Raw genomic sequence first — 26,097 nt, forward strand, 5'->3', positions numbered from 1 at the left:
TCTGGAATCAAATTGTGCTCTGTTTATCATTAGTTCTCCATAAATTAAACATTAAGATTATTATCCCAGTACTATGTAAGTCTCTTGCTTTTTTCAGATTTAACACAGGCACCGTGCAGCACATTTATTTACACCACGGTCACGCAATGGTTTTGCTTATTATACAGTCCTGCGTATTTTGAGAATAGGAAGCCTTTCCTTCCAGGTGCAACTTAAGATACAAGTGACTTCCAGGAAGGCCATTGTCTTAATTTCATGGATTAAAAGACGGATATTTAGCACAGTTTAAGCATGCAGGAGAGGCTCCACTGAACCAACATCCATCAGCACTTAACCCAGCAATGCTGCGACACTCTCCAGTTAGGGTCAGGATGATCCGGAAGAGGAAGTGGAGCCTGGAGTTATGCGACATCAATCAAAGGGTCTTTCCCATGCGTTGAGGTAACATTTAGCGCAGTAGTAAAATGGCCAAATTCCCATTAATGGCCACATGCTAATTTTCCCATTATCACATGGTTGTTAGCATGTGAGAATTTACTGACACCTATTTTCTAGACTAACCACAAGCTATTCAGTACACATCTACTCTCTACTCCAGACACGTTCCCAGCATTAAAAAAGATATTTCTTAGCACATGGGAAGCACACACCAATCCTACAATGACAGCAGGGCATCTGAGTGTGCCCTGCGGTAGTGGTTTGTAATTTGCAGTAAGCATGCGTTGGGACCTTGTCCCCGCAGTAAAGTATCTGCCGCACATTGCCTCTCTTCCCACCCTTCTAGGTCAGCAGTCTTCCTCGCGATTGTGCGGTCCATCAGCCCCTCCTTCCTCCCTCCTAAATCTCCAAAGTCCAGGCATCTCTTCCCCTTATCGGGCCATCTCCCTCCCTTCCCTTCACCTTCGCTTGTGTTTTTATGAGTTTTCTCTCTCCGAGCAGCCTGGACGCCACAGCCTTCTCACAAGTCATGCGCGAATGCCCTGAAACATCTCCTTGGACGCGAGCTGCACAGTTGGAAACAGGCAGTTGCATCAGAGAAGAAGTTTTGGGGCAGAAGGCTGTGGCATCCGGGCTGCTCGGAGAGAAAACCTCAATTCTGAAAAGCACCCGCAAAGGTGATGGGAAGGGAGGGAAATGGCCCAACAAGAGGAGGAGGTCGAGTGGCGCTGAAGGGGAGGGAAGAGAGGAGGGATCAAATGCTGGAAAGAAGTGGAGAGGAGAGAGAGGGGAGCAGATGTTGAAGGAAAGTAGAGAGAGGGGAAGGAGCAGATGCTGGATGGAAGTAGGGAGGGGAGAGAAGAGAATAGACGCTGAAGAGAAGTGGAGAAAAGAGAGAGAGAGGAGCACATACTGGATGGAAGGAGGGGATAAAGAAAAAAGGGCACTTGATGGATTGGGGGACAAGGATAGAGTTAGAGAGATACTGGAAGGGGTGAGGGAAAGAGGTGGCAAGTTTTAGGTAGACATAATGAAAGGGAAATTGAGGACTGGAAGGTAAGAAAGTAGACAGGAGGTAGAAAACAAATTGAGAAGGATGAGCAGAAAAGAAAAGGAAGGGAAAGGGAGGAGAGGAGAGAGAGATACCAGAGCACTGGGGGAGGGGGAGGAGACTGATACCAGATCTGAAAGGAGGAAAAGAGAGAGATGCTAAAAACCACCTGGGGGAGGGAGTGAGAGATAGAAGGGAAGAAGACAGAGATGCCAGACCATGGGGGGAACGGAAGGAATAAGATGGGTGCCAGACCAAGGGGGTGGGGGGAGAGATGGAAGGGAGAGGCAGATCGTTTCTGGAAGAGGCATAGAAAGAGAGGATGCTATATAGAAGAGACAGAGAGAGGGCAGACAGCGGAAGAGAATGATGAGAAGATGAGGAAAGCAGAAACCAAACAACAAAGGTAGAAAAATATTATATTTCTTTTCTTTTTTGCTTTAAGATATTGTAGCTGTGTTGATAAATGTTTATAAACAAAGCCCTACCAGCTGAAGATCTCTTCCTCTAGTTCGGCAGACAGAACTCTGATTTATAAAACGACAATTCTACAGAATTTTGTTTATTTTTATACTTTATGTTTAAATGATTTTTATTATTCCAGCAGTAAGAAGCAAATACAAACAGTAGTACCATTCAGGAAATAACATTTTCACAATATAATCAGTTCCCCTCCCCTCCCCTCCCCAAGAATCCATGGCCAGTCCAACAGCTGAGAGTGGGAATAAAATCTTAAAGATTCAAAAGTCTACTGCGAGCACGCGGTGTGAGGTCCTGCCAGAAGTGCTCCCACACTTGACAAAATTTGTGACCTGGGCCAAGAGTCAAGTCTCCCACCATGCGTCTCTCCAGTGTTGCGTGCACTATCATTAGGGATCTCCATTGTGCATATGACGGGGGATCACGGGAGAGCCAGTTGGTGAGGATGGCTTTTTTTCCCATCAAAAGGGCTCTGGAGATAAATGCTGACATTCCCCTGGGTTTGGGCGAGGCTATATTATAAAATCCAAATAACGCCCTCGGTTGCGGAAGCCATCGCCTTCCCCAAAGCGATGTGGTATATAGGCCAAGATGTCTCAAACTGTTGGATTGCGGGGCAGGCCCAAAACATGTGACTCAAAGATGCGTGAGCCTGATTGCATTTCGGGCAAGAATGCGACGCAGTAATCCCCATCCGGGCTGCACGTTCCGGTGGAATGTAAAGTCTAAGAACAATTTTCAATTGCATTTCCCAGTGATTAATATTGGGTGACACCTTCTGAATGTTCTTCAGGACCCGTTGTAACTGTTGAGCAGTCAACTGGCAATGCAAGTCCTCAGCCCACGCTGTCGCTAATATATCCAGATTCGTACTTGGTTGGCAATCCCGGATCCCCACAATATGAAATCGTAGAGGAATCCTCTGTTGGGCTGAAAGGCTGAAGAGTTCCGAAAGCGCCTCCCTGCAGACTTCAGTAAGGGCAGCCACTGGGAGGGACTGAACATAGTGACGGATCTGGTAATAGGCGAAGAGATCATTAACCTGTAGGTCAAAAGTTCGTTGCAGCTCAGCAAATGTGACCAGGCTCCCCTCCTCCGAAAACAGGTGAAAAATATATTGTAGACCTTGTGCTTGCCACCTAAGAAAGGTGGCATTTTGCATGCCCAGCTGGAAAGCTCCATTGCCCAGTATAGGCAAATATAAAGACACCCTAGAAGACAATTTGGCTGTTTTACAGACCCATCTCCATGTCCTTCTGGCCGGCATAAAAATGGGGTAATGAGACACCAAAGGACGCATCCTTGGATCCGCCACATGTAGAAAATAGCTCACATGGAACGGAGCCAGCAAAGATAACTCCAGTGGTGTAGCAGAAAAATCAGATGTTCCTCTAAACCAATCATTAATATGTCTCATCTGACAAGCCATAGCATACCAACGTACATTTAATAAACCATAGCCCCCCCTATCCCTGGGCAGATACATGCATAGCAAGGGCATACGTGGTCGCTTACCACCCCATAGAAAATGCTGTAGCTCTTTCGTTAAACGAATGTTATGGGCATGGGACAGCAGCAGAGGTAAAACCTGAAAGCGATATAACCATTTGGGAAAGAGCACCATATTAAAAAGGGCTACCCGGCCCGCCACCGATAAGGGAAAAGTGGACCAATTCTGTAGATGTTGTGAGGTGTCTTGAAGCAATGGGGTGATATTGCTGGAGTACAGGGTCTTAAGGTCTCGGGGGATCTGTACCCCCAAATAGCGAATTGAAGTCTGAGCCCACGTAAATGGGAAGTGACCACTCCATGTCTGTTGTAGTGTCATGGGGCTAGCTAGGGCCATAGATTTCTGGTAGTTCAACGTAAATCCCAAATAAAATTTGAATTCGTCAAGCGCTTGCAATAAATATCGAACAGAGTGAGCGGGGTCAGTTAGCAAAAATAATAGGTCATCTGCAAAGGCCAACACTTTGAGTGAATGAGTCCTGAAGTCCACACCCACTATGTTGGGGTCCTGAGACACTGTGCGAAGAAAGGGTTTGAGGTACAATAGAAATAAGATGGGTGACAGGGGACAGCCCTGTCGAGTTCCCCTCTCAATAGGTATTGGGTCAGTAATAATGTCATTGACAAGTAGTCTTGCTGTTGGAGTGGAATATAAAGTGCGTAATGCCGACGCGAACCAGCCAGATATCCCCATACAATTTAGCACTTTAAAGAGGTACGTCCAATTGACCTGGTCGAACACCTGTGCCGCATCCAAACTGAGTAGAAGCATAGGAGTATTTTTATAGTTTAATAAAATAAGTTCAGTATAAAACTATTCAAGGCTTGTGCAGATGGGATTAGATGGTTTGTGAGGATGGAGCAGGGATGGAGACTGAGCTCACAGGGATGGGGCAGAGACAAGGACCGAGCTTGCGGGGACGGGGACCTAGTTCACGGGGATGGGGCAGAGAAAGGGACCAAGCTTGCGGGGACGGGGCAGAGACAGTGACCAAAGTTCACAGGGACGGGGCGAAGACGGGTACAGGGCAGAGACGGGGACCGAGCTCATGGGGTCAGGGACCGAGCTCATGGGGACGGGACAGGAACCGAGTTCGCGGGGAAGAGGCAGGGGTGGGGACCGAGCTCACAGGGAAGGGGCAGAATCAGGGACCAAGCTCATGGGAACGGGACAGGGACCGAGCACACAAGGATGGGGCGGGGACAGGGACCGAGTTTGCGGGGACGGGGTAAAGACGGGGACCTAGCTCATGAGGACGAGGTGGGGACAGGGACTGAGTTCGCGGGGCATGGACAAATTTTTTTCCCATGTCATTCTCTACTCCAGACATCCAGTGCTTGTGCCTGAACATGGCCCAGGACTGAATATCCAGGTCTAATTTAGCCAACAGTGGTCAGCATTTTATGAAAGGCTGACCATCATTGGCTGAATATAGACACACATGATTGTAAGTTTCTTAAGACATATTCTGAATTCTTAATTTTGCAAAACAGTTCAAAAACAATTGCTCTGTTTTGGCTGTTTGCCACCAGAGAAAAAGAAGAGTTGTACATGGCTGCTTTTCATCCATGTTGTGTGCTTTCTTTATTAACAAAACACGCAGAATAATTTCATTTGCCTTTTTTTTCCCACTGGGAGGTAATTGTGATTATAAGTCCCAAGATATGGAGTTTATGGGTGAATGTGATCAGGGCAGGATTAATTAAGAACATAAGAACATAAGCAGTGCCTCCGCCGGGTCAGACCATAGGTCCATCCTGCCCAGCAGTCCGCTTCCGTGGCGGCCCAAACAGGTCATGACCTATCTAAATCACCAGAAGGGGCCCCAGCCCCACCCCCATTTATTTACCTGTGGCGCAGTGGTTAAAGCTACAGCCTCAGCACCCTGGGGTTGTGGGTTCAAACCCACGCTGCTCCTTGTAACCCTGGGCAAGTCACTTAATCCCCCCATTGTCCCAGGTACATTAGGTAGATTGTGAGCCCCCCAGGACAGACAGGGAAAATGCTTGAGTACCTGAATAAATTCATGTAAACCGTTCTGAACTCCCCTGGGAGAACGGTATAGAAAATTGAATTAAAAAAAAAAAATTTACTTCATTATTTCCACTTGATTTTCTTTCTTATTTTAAAATTAAAAACAAACAACAAAGATTACCATACCAGTGCACAGTGTACAGTTTTTTGTCTATGCAACCACCAAACATCTCTGAACAACCTCCCTCCCCCCCCCCTTTCTTCCTAGAGGAAGAGATCTTAAGCTAACAGGGCTTTGGGAAGCCCACTAATTTATATTTTGCATTTGGGTAAGGGGCATGGTGGGTAGAAGATTTAATGCCCACCATTTTATTGGACTAATACATTTCTCAATTAGCTTTCAGAGGTTAAAACCTCTTTCTTCATGTCAGTAAACTATACTGCTGTTACAGTATCCCTGTCCTGACCTGAGGAAGGGAGTTTTGGTCTCTGAATTAGTAAGAAATATATTAAAATTAGTCCAATAAAAAGGATCACCTTATTTCCATTTTCTATTAATAAACAATATCAACACAGCTACAATAATACTTTATCCTAAAGTAAAAATAAATAAATAAAACATAATTTTTTTTCTACCTTTATTGACTAGTTTCTGCTTTCCTCATCTTCTCATCATTCTCTTCCTTCTATCCACTGTCTGCCCTCTCTCTGTCTCTTCCATATGGCATCTGCTCTCTTTCTATGCCTCATCCAGAAACTGTCTGCCTCTCCTTTCCATCCCTCCCTTCCCCCACCATTGGTCTGGCATCCATCTTCTTCCCTACGCTCCCCCCCCCCATGGTGTAGCATCTGTCTTCTTTCCTTCCATCTCTCCCTCCCTCCTCCCCAGCTGATTTTAGTATCTATCCTCTCCTCAGATCTGGTATCTGTCTCCTTCCTCCTTTCCTCCCCTTCACTCATGCTCTGGCATCTCTCTACTCTCCCTTCCTCCCTTTCTTCCCTGGTCTTCCTTCTCAATTTATTTTCTGCTTCTCTCTAGATTAAATTATCTCTTATCATTCAGTCCTCAATTTCTCTTTTTCATTGTGTCTACCTACAACTTGCCACCTCTTTCTCTCACCCCTTCCAGTATCTAACTCTACCCTCTTCTCCCAATCCAGCATGTGTCCTTTTTTCTCTCTACTTCCCACTTCCATTCAGTGTCTGTTCCCCTCTCTCTCCTCCCCACTTCCTTCCAATGTCTGCTCCCTTCTTTTATCCCACTCTACCCCTCCCTTCTATCCAGCATGTCCCCCTCTCTCTCCACCCCACTTCCTTCCAGTGTCTGCTCCCCTTTCTCACCCCACTCCACCCCCACTTCCATCCAGCATCTGTCCCATCTCTCTCCTTCCCACTTCCTTCCAGTGTTTGCTCCCCTTTCTCACCCAACTCCACCCCCACTTCCATCCAGCATCTGTCTCCCTCTTTCTCCACACAACAAACCTAAAGCGCCACTCAACCTCTTCCCCTTATTGGGCCATCTCCCTTCCTTTCCCTCACCTTCTCGGACACTTTTCAAAACCAAAGTTCTCTCTCTCAGAGGGGTCCTGATGAGGAAGCCATTCTCACTAGTTGCAAGTGGCTGCCCCGAAGCTTCTCCTCTGATACAACTTCTGGTTTCTGCCCAATCGCGTCGGAGGAGAAGCTTCGAGGCAGCTGCATCATGTGCAACTAGTGAGAGTGACTGCCACATCAGGGCACCTCTGAGAGAGAGAACTTTGGTTTTGGGAAATGTCCGTGAAGATGAGTGGAAGGGAGGGAGATGGCCTGGCAAGGGAAAGAGATGGATGGACTGTGGCCCCTGGAGCTGTGAGAGCCAGGGCAGCTGCCCTGTTTGCCCTCCCCTAATGCCGGCCCTTGTCATAGCACCACACTGGTGGGCCCCCTGATGTTTTCAGGCCCAAGACATGTGCCTGATGGGCCTGCCCTTTAATCTGGTCTGAATGTGATATAAGATTAGATCAGGAGGATGCATTATAACATGTTAACAGCCCATTTAATTAGCTCTGTTTTGTTACACTACTATAGAAGCCCATGATTTGTGACATCACTGAAAAGCTAATGTAAACCTCTCAGATTTGACTGTTCCAGTCATTAATAGCAGTATATAAGCTTGAATAAACAATATTTTCCTTTTGTTGTTTCCTTATTTCTATGTCTTTTCCTTGCATTTTTTCTATGTATAATAAATGTATAATTTTATAAAATACCCATAGAGAATGAGGAGCAGCTGCAGAGTCTGGCAAAGTGGCTTAGTCTGTCATCACCTTTGCTAGCCTGCTGTTGCTGCCACTCAACTGATTGCCAGGGAGGATTAAGGAGATTGCATGAACACTGATAATATTTCATATTGTCTGTTTTTTTAAATGGCTATTCAAACTATCAAAATCAGTAAGAAATGTAACTAAAGCAGTTGCAAATATTAAGGGGCCCTTTTACTAAGCTGTGTTAATAAGTGGCCAGCGCTATCCCCAGTGTGGAGCTCTCTCATGAGTGACTGTAAATGGCCCCTTTTTCCATTTTGTCTATTAAGGCCACACACTAATGTCCCCTTTAGCACCTGAGCTCTTGCCACTACCTATTTTCCAGGTAGAAAGGGCTCCAGCACTAGCTGCCCCCTATGCCTGATATAAATGATCTGAGTTTATCTGCCAAGCCCCTTCCCTTCCCTTGTTTAAAAGCAGACTGAAAACCCACCTTTTTGATATAGCTTTCAATCCATAACCCTACTTCTCTGCCCTCCAACCCAGCCAGCTGATTAACCGTTTCCCTTAACTGTATCCATGACATCCTGTTTGCCTGTCTTGACTGTTTAGATTGTAAGCTCTTTCGAGCAGGGACTGTCTTCTTTGTGACTCTGTAAAACGCTGCGTGCGTCTAGTAGCGCTATAGAAATAATTCATAGTAGTAGTAGTAGTCTTTGGGAAGCAGAGCTGAGATTGTGATGTCATACTGCCTCATTCAACGAATAAGAGCCAACCTCATCAGTGATGTCACAATGGCTTAATTGTTCTGTACTCCCCTCGGCCCTCCAACCCAGCCAGCAGATTAACCGTTCCCCTTAACTGTATCCATGACATCCTGTTTGCCTGTCTTGACTGTTTAGATTGTAAGCTCTTTGGAACAGGGACCGTCTTCTTTGTGACTCTGTACAGCACTACGAACGTCTGGTAGCGCTATAGAAATAATTCATAGTAGTAGTAGTAGTCTTTGGGAAGCAGAGCTGAGATTGTGATGTCATACTGCCTCATTCAACCAATAAGAGCCAACCTCATCAGTGATGTCACAATGGCTTGATTGTCCTGTACTCCCCTCTGCCCTCCAACCCAGCCAGCAGATTAACCGTTCCCCTTAACTGAATCCATGACGTCCTATTTGTCTGTTTAGATTGTAAACTCTTTGGAGCAGGGACCATCTTCTTTGTGACTCTGTACAGAACTACGAACGTCTGGTAGCACTATAGAAATAATTCATAGTACTAGTAGTAATCGGTTAGCACACAGTGAGTAGCTGTACTAATTGATTAGCAATAGGCATGCCTACTCTCTACCACCATGCTAGCACGCCCAAATACAAAACCAGTGTTTGATCCCTACATCCCTCTTATTCTGAAACAGTTACTAAAAGGCCCCTAATTTTTTTCCTGAATAGAAATTGTCAAACAGTGCCATTGAGAGCTGATAAAAAGATACCATGATTTCAAAAATAAATATATTTGAGGAAGAAGGGGGTTATTCACTTATATACTTATGCAAATCTTGTTCGCCTCCTAGAGGCGTCCAGCAGATTGAGCTTTCTATGATTAAGCCAAAGGACTCACACTCTCATTTTTTCTTCTTTTTTAATATGCACATACACATTCATCTAGATATAAAATAATATCCAGCAATAAAGTAACCACAAACAAAACAAAGCCAATATAACAGTAGACACCATGGTGAGAAAAAGGTCTAAAATCCTAAAGGATAATGGGGATGGGACTTATATGCTGCTTTTTCTGGTTTACATGTTTTAGACAGATACTTATTTTGTACTTGGAGCAATGAGTACCAATACATAATCAAAAACAGATCTCAAAAATCCTCCCCAAAATAAATAAATATAAGCCTAGTTAAACACCCTTTGATAGTAAGGTAATCTTTCAATTGTGAAAGATCCCAGAAAACAAACCTGGATTCCTGAAGTGATACAAGACACTTACAGAGAAGCTTCCTACTACTATTATATAAGGATAGTGTACTTTATGACAGCTGGCACCCTCCCAGTGGGGTCCCCCAAGGATCCCTACTTTCACCATCAGTGGGAGCCAACCTAGATCTCACATGAATAAAACATTTCACCTATTCTGACGACATAACGATTATGCTACCTGTAACGGCTGCATTAGCCAACACCCTCACTACTGTCAAAAAATGTGTCCACATCATAGAAAACTGGACTTTAACCCATCACCTCAAACTAAATAACAACAAAACCAAATACCTTTGGCTAGGAGCCTCAACTGACCCATGCTACTCTCCAAGGATTACAGTAGATGATGCAGACTTTCCATTAGAACTTCAATCCCGAATCTTAGAGTAGAAATTAATAACCACTTATCAATGAAGAGCCATGTACAATCAATAATACAACAATCTTTCCTTGTGATGAGAAAACTAAGATCAATCAGAAAATACTTCAAAACAGAGGCTTTCCAAATTATAGTGCAATCCTTAATCCTATCTTGACTAGACTACTGTAATGAAACACTAGTTCTTTGCTCTAAAACACTGCTATCGCGTCTACAACTAGTTCAAAAGGCAGCAGTAAGACTAATATACGGACCGTGGAAATCAGAACATCTAAAGCCCTACCATATGAAATTATATTGGCAGCCCATAACTGCAAGGATCAAGTTTAAATTAGGCATCACTGCCTTTAAGATCCTGAGAGGGAATGCCCCTGACTATCTAACAGAATTGGCCATCCTACTCCAGGATGCCTCCAACAGATATTCCACCAGAAATCTTTTCCATTTAAAATTCTCAACATGCAACAATATAAAGTCTAGTCAAATTATCTTATCCATCCAATATCAATTAGTAAAATGCTGGAACCAACTACCATTTACCCTACAATCTTGTGACCACTATCTCAGGTTCAGAAAACTATTAAAAGCATTTCTGTACCAAAACTGGGAGCCAACCCAGAAGTAACTGAAATGGTAATTGTAAAAGCCCATTTGTAAACTGTCCAATGCTACTCCTGGGACATAATGATGAGCCAAAAACGACCTAACCTATTTATATTTGTAACTATGTATTTGTAATTATGACATAACTGTATTAATGTAATCCGACCTTGAACTGAATAGGAAAAGGCAGAATAGAAAACCTGATTAACATAACAAAACATTTCTATAGTGCTATTAAACTCAGGTGCCTCCTGGCTCTCACAACACAGACACCCCTCCCAAACCACGAATATTCTTTCTTTTCTGCTGTAACTATCTTTAGTTGGAATTTAAGCACATGCTAAACTCATAATGGCACCAGCAAGTTCCTATTTCTCCATCATATGTAGATCTCTTACCCTAAAAGTCTTTGCCATATTATCACTGGCTGCAGATTAAATGAAAACCAAAAATTTTACCTTTTTCAAGTTTGTACTTTCTCTCAAAAAGCTGCAGAGTAAGGAGAAAAGAACGCAAAATTAAATAAAGGGGATGGGAGGCTCCATGTTAAGAGGGACCAAAGCACAAGGCAACAAACAGCAACTGTCACATTTTATCACCATGTGTTGAGCTGAACTGTGAAGTTCCTCGGAGAGCATCGTTACCTCCCATTTTATTACATAAGAACATAAGAGTTGCCATACTGAGACAGACTGAAGTCCATCAAGCCCAGTGTCCTGTTTCCAACATTGGTCAACCCAGGTCACAAGTACTTGGCAAGATCCCAAAGAGTAAAACAGGTTTATGCTGCTTATTTTAGAACTGAGTTTCCAAGTCCACCTTAATAGTAGCTTATAGACTTCTAGGAAACTAACCAAACCTTTATTAAACCCTGCTAAGCTAATGGCCTTTACCATATTCTTTGGCAACAAATGCCAGAATTTAAATATACGCTGCATGAAGAAATCTTTTATTTTATTATTATTTCTAAAATTTCTTAACCACCTATAACTAAGCGGTTTACTACAATTTACTTAGTAGCTTCTATGTCACATTCTCTTGCTTCTACTGAATTCCGCACCTCATATTATTTTTGCATTACAAAAAAGGTAGACTTTTAAATTCATTGCCTATGTATGTTACCTGAGCATGTCACTTGCTAATGGCGGAATAGAAATCCCTAATGTAATGTAATTAATTATCTGCTTGATATTTTCATCCTCATATATTTTCACATGAAAGTCCAGTGTATGCAAGTATGCTAATGCATGGTTTTATATGTTCCTGTTTATTTTTACATATTATTTTTTGAATTTTACTAGTATTTTTCTATTTTAAAATGTATTATCATTGTTTTATGTTATAGTTTTAACCTCTGACACAGCCTGAGGATGAAACGTGGCCACATTGGGTGCCCTTCACCCCTTGGTTATCTATAGTCCAATTGATTCTTTTCCTAGTTTTTGCTTCTCATGTCCCTAAAAATGTTTTTACTATAGGGCCAATGCTCACCTGCAGAAGGCAGCCCACATAAGTTCCACAGTTGGTGCTGACCTTGGATATTCAATGCCAGGCCATTTCTGGCAATTGCCATTCAATATCTGGTTTCACTTTTGTTCATGACAACTTATCCTGTTAAGCCCATATTCAGCTCTAACTGGCTAAGTGCTCAGCAGTCAAAGATAGGCCGACTATTAAGCGACCTATTTTGACCGATAATAGTCAGTTTGGTGCTGAATACCTGCACCTAGCTGGCTATGTCACACATATAGTTGGTTAGTGGCTAGCTGCTAACGAGTATAGTCAGTGGCAGCGAGCTGATTATCTCTCGATGAATATCTGCACTTAGGCGCTGATGTGCTATTTAACCGGCCAGAAGCTGATCTTGACCAGTTAAATAGTATTCAATATCAGGGGTGAGTATATGTTTTTGCCTCCAATGCAATCTTCTTTTCTTGTCGATCAAAACAGGAAAGATTCCAGAGGACTGGAAGGTAGCGAATGTTGCGCCGATCTTCAAAAAAGGTTCGAGGGGAGACCCGGGAAACTACAGGCCGGTGAGTCTGACCTTGGTACCAGGAAAGATGGTAGAGGCGCTGATAAAGGACCGCATCTTTGATCACCTTGATGGACACGGGCTGATGAGGACCAGCCAGCACGGCTTCAGCAAAGGCAGATCTTGTTTGACAAACTTGCTGCACTTCTTCGAGGGAGGAAATAGGCAGATAGACAAGGGTGAACCGGTCGACATTGTATATATGGATTTTCAGAAGGCGTTTGACAAGGTTCCACATGAACGACTACTTCGGAAAATTGCGAGCCATGGAATCGAGGGTGAAATACTCACGTGAATTAAAAACTGGCTGGAGCATATGAAACAGAGAGTGGGGGTAAATGGACAATACTCGGATTGGAAGAGCGTCACCAGCGGGCTGCCGCAGGGCTCGGTGCTTGGACCCGTGCTCTTCAACATCTTCATAAACAATCTGGACATAGATATGACGAGCGAGGTGATAAAATTTACGGACGATACAAAGTTATTCAGAGTAGTGAAGACGCAGGGGGATTGCGAAGATCTACAACATAATCAGGCTCGAGGAATAGGTTGCGACAAGGCAGATGAGGTTCAACGTGGACAAGTGTAAAGTGATGCATGTTGGTAACAAAAATCTCATACACAAATAGAGGATGACCGGGGCAGTAATTGGAGAGACCTTCCAGGAAAGGGTCTTGGTAGTTCTGATCGACAAGTCGATGAAGCTGTCCGTGCAATGTGTGGCGGCGGTGGCGAAAAGGGCGAACAGAATGCTAGGAATAATAAAGAAGGGGATCACAAACAGATTGGAGAAGGTTATCATGCTGCTGTACCGGGCCATGGTGTGCCCTCACCTGGAGTACTGCGTCCAGCACTGGTTGCCGTACATGAAGAAGGACACGGTACTACTCGAAAGAGTCCAGAGAAGAGTGACTAAGATAGTTAAGGGGTTGGAGGAGCTGCTGTACAGCGAAAGATTAGAGAAACTGGGCCTCTTCTCCCTCGAACAGAGGAGATTGAGAGGGCCATGAAGGGGATAGACTTAGTAGATAAGGACAGGTTGTTCACCCTCTCCAAGGTAGGGAGAACAAGAGGGCACTCTCTAAAGTTGAAAGGGGACAGATTTCACACAAATGTAAGGAAGTTCTTCTTCATCCAGAGGGTGGTAGAAAACTGGAACGCTCTTCCGGAGTCTGTCATAGGGGAAAACACCCTCCAGGGATTCAAGACTAAGTTAGACAAGTTCCTGCTGAACAAGGACGTACGCTGGTAGGGCTAGTGTCAGTTAGGGCGCTGGTCTTTGACCAGAAGGCCGCCGCGTAAGAGGACTGCTGGGCATGATGGACCACTGGTCTGACCCAGCAGCGGCAATTCTTATGTTCAACATGGACAATATGTAATTCAAGTACTGAATTACCATAAATATATGTGCAAATGACGAGCACTTCAAACAGCACTAGGGTCAGATGCAGGAACCACTAGAGAGGTAATTTCTGGACTGAAAACATTCACAGGTAGATGATTAAATATAAATTCGTTTTTAATTTTGGAAAAAGTAGAACATATTGTTTTATTTATTATATTTGTGAAACCACTTTTCAAAATAACAGCAAGACAGTATACAACTGTGCTTAAAACTGGACAGGTACATAAAATAAAAATAATTTGCAAAATAAAACAATAATATCTATATGGATACAAGAAGAAAAGAATTGCATAACATAACCTAACAGATGAAAGACTGCAGAAAACAACTGCAATTGGAAGATCTGGAAAAATTCTTGGAAGATTGTGTTTGTGAGGAGCTAGCTAAATAAAGTGAAGGGGCAGAACGGGATCCATCCCAGGGTACTCAAGGAACTCTGGCAGCTCTCTTTAGAGTCTGAAGTGGTCCCGGAGGACTGGAGAAAGGCAGATGTGGTCTCTCTGCACAAGTAAGGGGCTGGTTAGTGTGATCTCGGTAGCGTGTAAACCAATGGAAACGCTTGTAAAGCGACTGAGAATCGAACAGACTACAGGATCTGAGGCAGCATTGTTTTACGAGAGGCAGGTCTTGTCTAACAAATCTGATTTCTTTGACTGGGTGACCAAACAGTTGGATATGGGAAGGGCACTAGATGTGGTGTACTTGGATTTTAGCAAAGCTTTCGACACAATGTCACATAAGAGACGGATAAATAAACTGAATGCAAGTGGTATGGACCCTAAAGTGACAAACTGGATTAAAGGCTGGATTAAAGGAGACAAAGGATAGTGGTAAATGGAGTTTGTTCAGAGGAAAAGGATGTTGTTAGTGGAGTGCCGCAGGGATCTGTCCTTGGGCCAGTGAGTGACATTGCAGAAGGACTGTCTGACAAAGTTTGTTTTTTTGCAGATGATACAAGCTCTGTAATAGGGTAGACACTCTGGAGGGTGAGGCATCTGGCAAAGCTTCAAGAATGGTCAGGCAATTGGCAACTAAGATTTAATTCTAAAAAATGCAGGATCATGCACTTGGCTACAAAAATCCAAGTGAACGGTACAGTGTGCATATACATAGGATGACTGATTATAGTATAAATGTGTCTGTTGAAAACCATCTAAAAAAACGCTAACTCTGTATTGAAATACCTGTTTTGATCGACAAGAAAAGAAGATTGCATTGGAGGCAAAAACATATACTCACCCCTGATATTGAATACTATTTAACTGGTCAAGATCAGCTTCTGGCCGGTTAAATAGCACATCAGCGCCTAAGTGCAGATATTCATCGAGAGATAATCAGCTCTCTGCCACTGACTATACTCGTTAGCAGCTAGCCACTAACCAACTATATGTGTGACATAGCCAGCTAGGCGCAGGTATTTAAACCGCTCTGAATTGACTTCACAGTCATTAGTAGTAGTAAAGAAGATTTCAATAAACAAGCATAGTATAGAAGGTGAGGAACTTCTGGGCATGGAAGAAGAGCGGGACTTGGGGGTGATTGTGTCTGATGATTTCAGGGTGGCAAAACAGGTAGAAAAGGTGACAGTCAAAGCCAGGAGGATGCTTGGGTGCATGAGGAGAGGAATAGCCAGTAGGAAAAGGGAGGTGATAATGCTGGTGAGGCCCTATTTGGAATATTGTGTGCAGTTTTGGAGACCCCACCTTAAAAAAGATATAAATAGGATGGAGTCGGTCCTAAGGAATGCTACAAAATTGGTTAGTGGCCTTTGTCATAAATCATATGGGGACAGACTTAGAGAACTTAATATGTATACTTTAGACTAGAGGAAAGATGGGAGAAGGGGATATGATAGAGATGTTTAAATATCTCTGAGGTGAGTCTTTTTCAAATAAAGGAAAACTTTGGAAGAAGAGGGCATTGGATGAAGTTAAGAGGTGATAGGCTCAGGAGTAATGTAAGAAAATACTTCTTTATAGAAAGGGTGGGTAGGTGGTGGAGTTGAAGACTGTTTCTGAATTTAAATGTTGGACAGGCATGTGGGATCCCTTAGGGAGAGGAGGGGATAGTGGATGCTGCGGTTGGGCAGACTGGATGGGCCATTTGGCCTTTATCTGCCATCATAAATTTATAATCCGACGGTTCTTCTCAGAACTAAATTCCCCAGCTCCAGTGTCGAAGACAGTAATCATACACTGATGAACCAAGTAAAAAAAACTCAAGGAAAAATGCTGGGTAAGTGTCTAAGCAAAGAGAAACACATTAGCTTCATTGCCAAGGGAATCTGTTTTCATCTATGAGCTCTCCGTCATGTTTGTTTTCCTTGTTTCAGGATTACATTTCTTGCTATTAGATCCATTTGTTGTGAGAGTGTGATGGTTATTTTAAAACACATTCCTGACATCCATGGGAATACCAGTATTACATGTGCAACTCAGATCACCTGGAAAAAAAGCTTGTTTTGCTATAGTGATGGCATCTATTGGAGTAAGTTTGCCCATCCATCTGTTTGCAAAGGTTTGTTTGTTCATTTACATGCAAACCTAGTTAGAAAGCAGAGCAGCAGCTGGAAGGAGGAGGAGGAGGCATCAGCGGATCAGCAGGGGGAGGGTTAGACTTCAGCAAGACTGGTAATGTGAATAAAATTGTGCTGCAGGAACTTGAGACCCCATCATACATGAAAAGGAAGCCTGCTACAGAGTGAAGAAAAAAGCAGTCTACTGTGGGGACCCCAAATCTCATGGCACGAGAGGAGATTTGCTGCAGTGGAGGCAGATGGCTGCAGCAAAACACTGAGTAGTGTTCTAGTGGAAACCCAAATTCCCACAAGTAACAAAATTGATTGCTCTACAACACTTATCTTCTCTTATGCTCTTGTTCATCTTTTTGCTGGTCTCTAATTATTTGTACACCAAGTCGAGCTCAGCTGGGAGATGACCCGGTATATAAATCAAAGACTAGATTAGATTATAAAGTTAAAGACAGATTAGGAGGAGGGTGAAGAGGTATGAAAATACCCTAAACCATAATCCAAGCATACACTCCCATACAGACACGCCTATACTCTCACCACATACACCAGTGTATTGCAACAGGTGTGCCGTGACACACTGAGGAGAAGGAGAGGCGCTGATGCCAGCTGACTGCCTATAGGACATTCCACTCGCAACGAGAGGCACATCCTGTAGGCAATCAGCTGGCATCAGTGCCTCTCCTTCTCTCTGGCCCTCTTCCCTGCTGGTACCCCCTACTGGCTCAGGGCCTATCTGGACAGCCTTCGTGCATGCACGGACATTGACGTGATGATGTCATGCATGTGCATGATGACATCATGGTGACGTCTGCGTACTTCTGGGTACCTCATGCCACAGCCACGACATTTGGGAGTGTGTGGCACAGTGGTTAGAACTATAGCCTCAGCACCCTGAGGTTGTGGGTTAAATCCCATGCTGCTCCATGGACCATGGGCATCATGTTACTTAATCCCCCATTGCCCCAGGTACATTAGGTAGAGTGTGAGCCTGTCGGAACAGATAGGGAAAAATGTTTGAGTACCTGAATGTAAACCACTTAAGGTACAAGTGGTATATAAATACTAAAATAAATTAATAATAATAAATTTAGTGAACCACAGCTCGACAAAGTTTACGGGACACTGACATACACACTTATGTGTTTTGTACCATCCAGAGACACACAAACTCCTTTTATCTTCCTCCCCCACCCCTCCCATCTACCTGTACAGCACTGGCACCTGAGTAAAACATGTCAAGTCCCTTACCCAGATATCCTCGAGTCTGTGAACTGAGAGAACGAATATGCCCCATTGTGCATGAGTGCAGTTACAGTACTACTATTTCTACTACTAATTATAATTTCTATAGCGCTAAAAGGCACACAGAGCACTGTACATTTAGCATTCAATAGACGGTCCCTGCTCAGAAGAGCTTACAATCTAATTTGAACAGACAAGACAGGGCATTTCAGGGTTCGGAAGTTTCTAGCAGAAGGAATGATACGATGGGTCTAGGTAGCTGATGTTGAGTGGGAGTTAAGAGTTGAAAGCAGCTTTAAAAAAGTGGGATTTTAGCTTGGATTTAGATACTGCTAGAGACGGAGCATGACGTACTGACTCTGGCAGCCTGTTCCAGTCATATGGCATGGGAAGGAAACAGGCCAAATGGCCCATCCATTCTGCCCATCTACAGTAACCATTACTTCTTCTTCTCTCTAAGAGATCCCAGGCTTTTTTGAATTTGAACACAGTCCCTGCCTCTACCACCTCTTCCGGGAGACTGTTCCATGCATCTACCTCCCTTTCTGTAAAAAAGTATTTCCTTAGATGACTCCTGAGCCTATCACCACTTAACTTCATCCTATGCCCTCTCATTCCACTTTCCTTTCAAATGAAAGAGACTCGACTCGTGTGTATTTAAACGTCTCTATCATATCTCCCCTCTCCCGCCTTTCCTCCAAAGTAGACAGATTAAGATCTTTAAGTCTGTCCTCAAATGCCTTATGATGAACACCATCTTCCTCTGGACAGACTCCATTCATTTTATATATTTTTGAACATAAGAATTGCCGCTGCTGGGTCAGACCAGTGATCCATCGTGCCCAGCAGTCCGCTCATGCGGCGGCCCTTAGGTCAAAGACCAGTGCCCTAACTGAGACTAGCCTTACCTGCGCACGTTCCAGTTCAACAGGAACTTGTCTAACTTTGTCTTGAATCCCTGGAGGGTGTTTTCTTTATCAGCTTCTACATATTTCTCTCCTTTACCTTTGAGTTTCATAATGCCACTTTTGCACTTCTTCCCATCACTAATAAATCTAAAAAATGTCTTATCTCCCTGTTTTACCGTGTCTGCTATTTCTCCTTCCATTTGCATCTTTGCTTTCCTGACTTCTCGACCAGCCTCTCTTAACTTTTCCAGATATTTTTGCCTGTCTTCCTCTTTCTGTGATCTTTTGTAGTTTATGAAAGCTAATCTCTTATTCCTTACCTTCTCAGTTACTACTTTTGAGAACCAAAGCGGTCTTCATTTCCTCTTACTTTTACTTATTTGCCTCACAAAAAGGTTATTGTGGAATCCACCGTTCTAGGATTCAAAAGCAAATTAGATGCACATCTCCTTACGAGAAGCATAGAGGGATATGGGTGACTAAAACTACATCAGGTGTACACCTAACTGGACCTCCGTGTGTGTGGATCACTGGACTTGATGGACCGTAAATCTGATCCGGAGATGGCAGTTCTTATGTTCTTATGTACTCCTTTCAGTTTTGCTCACTGCATTTCCACTCTTTCCAGACATTCCCATCCAGACAATTCCTTGACCTAATTCCCCATCCGAACAAAGTTAGTTTTTTTAAAGTCTAGAACAGGTTTGTCCAACCCGCGGCCCCACTCGTACTCGAGGATGATTTGATGTTTTCTTCTGCCACCCCCAGCTGTTTACCATCTTGCCGGCTCCCTCCTACGTCTTGCTGCAGCGTTCATTCAAAGTCATGACATCAGAGGGAACGTTTCCAGATCAGCTGCGGGAGGAGCATGGGAGCTGCTGCCCGTGGCTTTGAGCAAACACTGCAAGACGGAGGAGGGAGCAGGCAAGAAGGTAAACACCCATGGCACAGAAGGGAGAAAGGGAGAAGGGCGTGTTGAGGGAACGCTTCCAGATCAGACGCAGGAGGCGCGTGGGAGCCACTGCCCGCGGCTTTGAGTGAACACTGCAAAACGGAGGAGGGAGCAGGAAAGAAGGTAAACACCCATGGCACAGAAGGGAGAAGGGTGTGAGACTTGAGAGGGAGGGAACACAAACTTAGGAAACATGATGGAAAAAAGGAGGGAGGGGCTTGAACTTAGGACACAGAATGAAGGGAAAGATAGAGGGGAGCATGAGCCATAAGATGGAAGAATGGAGGGAGTGAGGGAAAGAGATGGTGCAATTGGGGAGATAAAAAAAGAGGAGAGCTGTTGGGCAGAGAGAGGAGGGATGGAGACAGAGAGAGAATTATTGGACATGGTGGTGGGAGAGGAGTGAGGTAGAGATGCATGGGCACAGAGAGAAGGGGGAGAACATGCTGGGCCGAGGAAGCCTCCTGGATGTTTTTTTTTGGGGGGAGGGTATTAAAAGAAGTGCCAGATTGGGCCTGGGGGGAAAGCTTATGGGGCCAGAAACAGAGGACAGAGAGAGAGAGATAGTGGGCAATGGTCTGAAGGGAGAGAAGTTGGACCTGAGGTGGTGTGGAGGAAGAGGGAAAGAGATACTTGAAGGGAGGACTGTTGGGAAGAGAAAAGAAGAAATGGTGGACTTGGGGAAGGGAGGTAGGCAGGGGAGAGATGGGATGGGGGCACTTGGGAAGAGAAAGGGAGAGAAGTTGGATCTAGGAATTAGAGGGAGGGAGAAATGTTAGGCCTGTGGATGGAAGGCAGAGAGATGCAGCATCTCTCTTTTTTTCTCCATTTCATTGTTCAGCATCAAGGGGGGAGAGAAGAAGAAAAACAGAAAAGAAAGGGAGCAAAATGTTGGACCATGGAAATAGAGGAGAGATGGAATCATGGGAGAGCAGGAGGGAAGAGAACTGGGATAAGATGATGCTAGGGGATAGAAAGAAAGGGACAGGAAATTATGGCCTGACCAGTGGAGAGAGGGAGGGTGATTCTGAAAGTGGTGAGCATGTGGATGAGGTCAAAAGGGAGATGACAAGATGAGTGAGAGAGCAGTGAGTACAGTGGTAGAAATGTGGTAATGGGAAGTAGATAGAAGGGAATAAGAGGCTGGGAAAGGAGCAAGATGGGAAATGGGAGAGCTAGAGACTGAGAGAAGATGGAGAATTGAGAGGTAGCTGAACATTTAAAAAGAAGAAGGGTGAGAAAGAAGGCAAGATTTGAGTGGACAGAGGCAGAAAAGAAAAAGTTAAGAAAGCTGAAAGGGAAAAATCAATACATTGGAGATAGGCATAAGAAGAAAATGGAATGACAGAAAGGAGAAAAAAATGGACAGAAGACACCAGAAAGAGAATTAGTTGAAGATAGACAAAAAGTAGAAAGAGAAACTGGGACCAAAATGATGGAAAAACAAAACATCCAGACAACAAGGTAGAAAAAATTGTTTTATTTTGAATTTATTAACTGGAATATATTAGCTTTGGGATATGTGCATCACAATTATTTTTGTATTCAGTGGTGTAGTCATATACAGCTGATTTGGTGGAGGGACTGGAGCCCAAAATTAGTGGATGGGCACCAAATTTTCTCCCAGCCTGAGTGCAATTTATAAATACTTGAGCTAGTGGGGATTCCCAAGCCCTGCCAACTGAAGCCATCTTCCTCTAGTCTGGCAACTCAAACTCTCCAAGCTTTGCAGCCAATGGCAATATCCTCAAGCTGCCCCTGCTTTCATGCATGAAAGGCAAGGGTGGGGGGAGGGAAGGCAGCAGCTCTGCAATATTGCTGCCAGCTGCAGAGCTTGGGAAGTTAGAGGGGGAGGAGGTGGCCGTCCGTTGATTACTCCCGGACGTGATGAAAGACGCTGTGTAAACTGAAGCGAGGGCTGAGAATCCGGAGTTTTTGAACCGCCCGTATAATAAATGTTTCACTAAAAGTGCTGATAAGATTAATCATAGCGCTCCTGAAGAAGCTCTGTTCTACAGTGAGAGAGCGAAACGGAGATCTTCCGTCGTTTCTTGATGGCTGTGTAGTATTCACAAGCTAAGTACTACTACAATAACGATATAAGGAAATTTTTGTATTAAATGGCTACAGTTAAAATAAAATTTTAAGTAATTAATAATAATAAAAGAATAAAAGGACCGATGATAGCTCACATTAAAGTTATATGCCCAAAAATACATTAACGGCATTGTAACTGTGAGCGCTTGAGTTCCATTACAAAATTCTTTTATTATAAAGGTCTATGAGGAATTTTTAAATGAGAAGTGTGGCTCGAGCAGCAGCCTACATATACAGTGGTGTTTAAGTGCGAGGCACAAGTTATATTTGAATGAATTATTATTTAATATAATCTTTAACATATAACACTACTCCCCCCTCCTTTTATTCCTACCCTGTCTTTCCTAAACAGATTATAGCTCAGTATAACTACATCCCAGTCATGGTTCTCCGTGAACCATGTCTACGTGATCGCCACTATATCCAACTCATCTTCTTCCATCACAGCTTCTAGATCCAGAATCTTGTTGCCTATACTTCGAGCATTAGTATATACAGCTTTCCAGACATCACCCCCTTTTCCCATCCGTGTAGAGGTATTCAGTGGTTTACTTACCTGAGGGCTTATACTCACCCGGGGGCTTTAATCACCCTGCCCCATCACTTCTAGTTTAAAGCCCTCTTCAGTAGATTAGCCAGCCTGCTGCCGAAGATACTTCTTTCCTTCTTTGATAGATGCACACCATCCCTACTCAGTAGCCTTTGGAAAATCATCTCATGGTCCAGGTAGCCAAAACGCTCTCGATGACACCATCCACGTAGCCACACATTTATCTCCAACAGCAGCAGGGGGAAGTAAGACTGCAGAGGTGCAGACTGGGGGAAAGGAGAGAGGCTTTTATTATTTTTCCGCGGCAAGGAGGGAAGGATGAAGGCAGGCAAGCTGGCTGGCTTTAGCACAGCAGGGAGGGAGAGAGATAGGGAGGCAGGCAGGCAGGCTGGCTGGCTTTGGTGTGGAAAAAAATCTTGAAGGCACTGGGGGCACTTAGGACACAGGACGGAGGCACTGGGGGCACTATGGACACAGGACGGAGGCACTGGGGGCACTATGGACACAGGAAGGAGGCACTGGGGGCACTATGGACAAGGGAAGGAGGCACTGGGGCACTATGGACACAGGACAGAGGCACAGGGGCACTATGGACACAGGACGGAGACACTATGGACATAGGACGGAGGCACTGGGGGCACTATGGACACAGGAAGGAGGCACTCGGGGCACTATGGACACAGGACGGAGGCACTGGGGGCACTAAGGACATGGGAAGGAGGCACTGGGAGCACTAAGGACACAGGACGGAGGCACTGGGGATACTAAGGACACAGGAAGGAGGCACTGGGGGCACTAAGGACATGGGAAGGAAGGAGGGAGGGAGGGAATAGAAAGGGACAATTGTTGGGCCTGAGTGCAGAAAGAAAGAAATGAAAGAAAGGATACACAGTCAATTAATAGATGTCCCCTTTTGATGAAAAAAAATAAATGGTCACATTACCTCTGACTTACTTTCTCTGCAGCAGAGTCGGCAGCCGCACTGAGGTGCAGGAAGGTCCCGGTATGACTTGTCTGCTGACTCTGCTCCGGAAGAACTAAGTTATGTCGGAGGGGGTGGACCTGGCAGACGCAGTCGTTGCGGACATTGAAGCAACACCCCCTCCGACGTAACTTACTTCTTCTGGAGCAGAGCCAACAGACGAGTCATCGCAGGACCTTCCAGCATGTGGCTGCTGAGTCCGCTCCAGAGCAAGTACGTCGGAGTAGGGTGGACTGGCAGCTACAGTCATCACGGGACCTTGCTGCATGAAGAGAGAGAAAGGAGGACTGCTGGAATAGAAGAGTGGTGGAGGGAAAGAAAGAGTGGTATGGTATGGTATGGAAGGATGGTGTTGATGGAATTGATGTACAGAGAAAGGGGAGAGACATAAGGGGGAAGGATATTGGAAGGAAAGAAAGGGGGCAGATGCTGATTGAAGAGGGGTGGATGGAGAGAGAAAGGGCAGACATTGGATGGTAGTGGGGAGCTTATGCTGGATGGAAGTGCAGATGGGAGAGATAGGGGAGCAAATGCAGGAAGGAAATGGGAGGAGAGAAAGAGGGTAGCAGACGCTGGATGGAAGTGGACAGAGATAAGGTACTAGATGGAAGGGTTGGAGAAAGAGGGTACATGATGGAAGAGGGGATAAATAAAAGGAGGGCACATGATGGGGAGAAAAGGATTGAGTTAGGGAAACACTGGAGGGGTGAGGGAAAGAAGTGGCATGCTTTAGGTCGACAGTAAAAAAGGATATTGATGAGAGGGTAGTAAGAACGTAATCTAGACAGATGCGGAAAATAAATTGAAAAGGAAAATGAGGGAAAAAGGGAAAGGGATTGCAGAGGAGAGGTGTGGGAGAGGGAAGGAGAGGAGAGAGATGCCAGACCAATGGGGCTGAAAGGAGAGATGGAAGGGGCATGGAAGGAGAGAAGATGCCATATAGGGGAAGAGAGACGGCAGACAGTGGATGGAAGGAAGAGAGTTATAAGAAGATGAGAAAAGCAGAAACCACAGAAGACAAAGGTAGAAAAAAAATTTTCTATTTATTTTTTGCTTCAGGAGACAGAGTCCAGCTTCTTGCTGGTTCAGTTTAACCTTTGTCTATGTATTTCTATTTTATCCCCCCTTTTACAAAACTGTGGAGCGTTTTTGAGTGCCAGCCGTGGTGGTAGCAGCTCTGATGCTCAGAATTCTATGAGCGTCAGAGCTGTTACCTCCGTAGCTAAAATCCACACTACAGATTTGTAAAAGACGGAAGGGTTAGTTTGTGATGACATATTCCATACTATTCGAAAGTGTTTTCTGTGTTCTGTGTGTTCGAAAGACATGGTTTTTTGTTAGGATTGACTGCAGGATTGATCTGTACTAGTCTGGCTTGTTTAGTTTTACAATGGGTGTATTGATGTTGTACTGCTCATTGCAGTATGTAAGATGCTGCCTTTTCCTAGGTACTCGCTCATGTGTGACGTGTGGATTGTTACTAAAAATCATGTTTTCATACAGTTGGGGGGGGTGTCAAAAAATGATGGGCCCCGGGTGTCACATATGCTAGGTACGCCACTGTGAGGCTGGACTCATTTAGAGCACTGGTCTTTGACCTGAGGGCTGCCGCCTGAGCGGACCGCTGGTCTGACCCAGCAGTAGCAATTCTTATGTTCTTACGAGACACAAAGTCACTTTTGATACGTATTTTGTATTGCCGTATTTTGTATTAAGTACAATCTGTGACAAATCTTTTTATGGTCCCTAGAGATATTATGTTACACTTGCAGGGATCTCAAAGTCCCTCCTTGAGGACCGCAATCCAGTCGGGTTTTCAGGATTTCCCCAATGAATATGCATTGAAAGCAGTGCATGCACATAGATCTCATGCATATTTATTGGGGAAATCCTGAAAACCCGACTGGATTGCGGCCCTCAAGGAGGGACTTTGAGACCCCTGTACAGTTACAGTAATCAAGAACTGATAGAATGGAAGTCTGAACTAATCAAAACGATGTTATATCTCATTCTCATGGTTGCTTCTTAGTCTTAGTCTTGCCACCTCTTCTCTCAGTTCTTTTATTTCCTTCATAAAGGATTCAAGCTGACGACAGCTTGTACATGGAGCTACTCCCTCTGCCTGGGTAACATTTTCTGTCTACACAGAGACAAGAAGTTGTAACCTGAGCAGCAGCTTTGGTGATATGATGTTTCCCAGCCATACTGTAGTGAAGAAGTACTTACACCTGGAAAAATAAAGAAAGGGCAGAAAAATCCTACTAAAGTAAAGCTCTGTTCCTGGTTGGCTGAAGAGCCTATAAATCAAAAAAGCTATGCTTTGGGGTGGGTGAGAGGGAATTAAATTAACATCAGAGCCTTTCCTCAACAGCTATTTGTACTCTAATCTGATATTATGCTCTGAAATGCAACCTAAAACACTAATCTAGGCTAAAACACTGTTTTGTATTAAACCCTAACAGAGACGCTAAAGGCTATGGGGAGGGTGGGTGGGCAAAGGCAGATAGTAGTTCATAGGGTGCTGAGCCTCTACAACCTCTGGAGTCTGGAGATAGCGGTGGAGGAAAAGGGTACAGATAAGAGGGACCTACCCGAGGAACAGCATTCATGGGGGGGGGGGAGCATAGCGAGGAGAGATATTGGGGGGAGGCTACAGAGTGAATGGACTTGTAAGTCAGTAAGAGGAGTTTGAACTGTATTTGGAAATGGATTGGGGAGCCAGTGAAGT

At 44.4% G+C, this 26,097-nt stretch overlaps 1 protein-coding gene across 2 annotated transcripts in view; it reads right to left on the bottom strand.

The window, feature by feature from the left end:
- SLC16A3 (solute carrier family 16 member 3) overlaps positions 1-26,097 on the bottom strand; it is a 133,719-nt gene that overhangs the window by 97,128 nt on the left and 10,494 nt on the right. The window contains exon 1 of one of the 2 annotated variants that reach the window (XM_033961477.1): positions 11,124-11,154. The exons of the other annotated variant lie outside the window; for it this stretch is intronic. The gene's annotated coding sequence lies outside the window, so the exon portion shown is untranslated. Of the gene's footprint in view, positions 1-11,123; positions 11,155-26,097 lie in introns of those variants that run through there. 2 annotated transcript variants of the gene reach the window in all.

Source organism: Geotrypetes seraphini, chromosome 10, assembly GCF_902459505.1.
Source record: "Geotrypetes seraphini chromosome 10, aGeoSer1.1, whole genome shotgun sequence".
In the NCBI taxonomy this organism is placed as follows: domain Eukaryota; kingdom Metazoa; phylum Chordata; class Amphibia; order Gymnophiona; family Dermophiidae; genus Geotrypetes; species Geotrypetes seraphini.